Genomic DNA, 439 nt, shown 5'->3' with positions numbered 1-439 from the left:
CAGGTGTCAGTGGTCTTATTGCAATGCTTCGTTGACTTGTCTCTATATTACACATAGTGTTGGTTATTTATCATCAAAGAGTCACACAGCAGTTAGCATATTTAATATTAAGACCAGACATGTACATGTTTACTGCTTATACAAAGTGTGAATCCATTGGAGTAAATCTAAATGGCAATAGATTTTAAGATTGCCTCATTATTTAATTAACTTTTAATTACTGTGTATTTCTTATGTAATATAAATTCATTTTAGTAACAACAGCAATTAGGTGCACAGTGTTCTATAGATAAGCAGCCTTTTTAGTAATGTTTACGGTATAATAGTTGACTTAATTGCTGCAAAGTTAATTAGAATACATCTGTTCTGTAATAGACACAATTTGTTTATGCTACAATCTGATAATTACATTATTACCTGACGTCATCTATCTTTAAAG

Source organism: Betta splendens, chromosome 10, assembly GCF_900634795.4.
Source record: "Betta splendens chromosome 10, fBetSpl5.4, whole genome shotgun sequence".
Taxonomy (NCBI): Eukaryota; Metazoa; Chordata; class Actinopteri; order Anabantiformes; family Osphronemidae; genus Betta; species Betta splendens.
The sequence above is the reverse complement of the archived record's forward strand: the minus strand, read 5'-3'. Positions refer to the sequence as shown.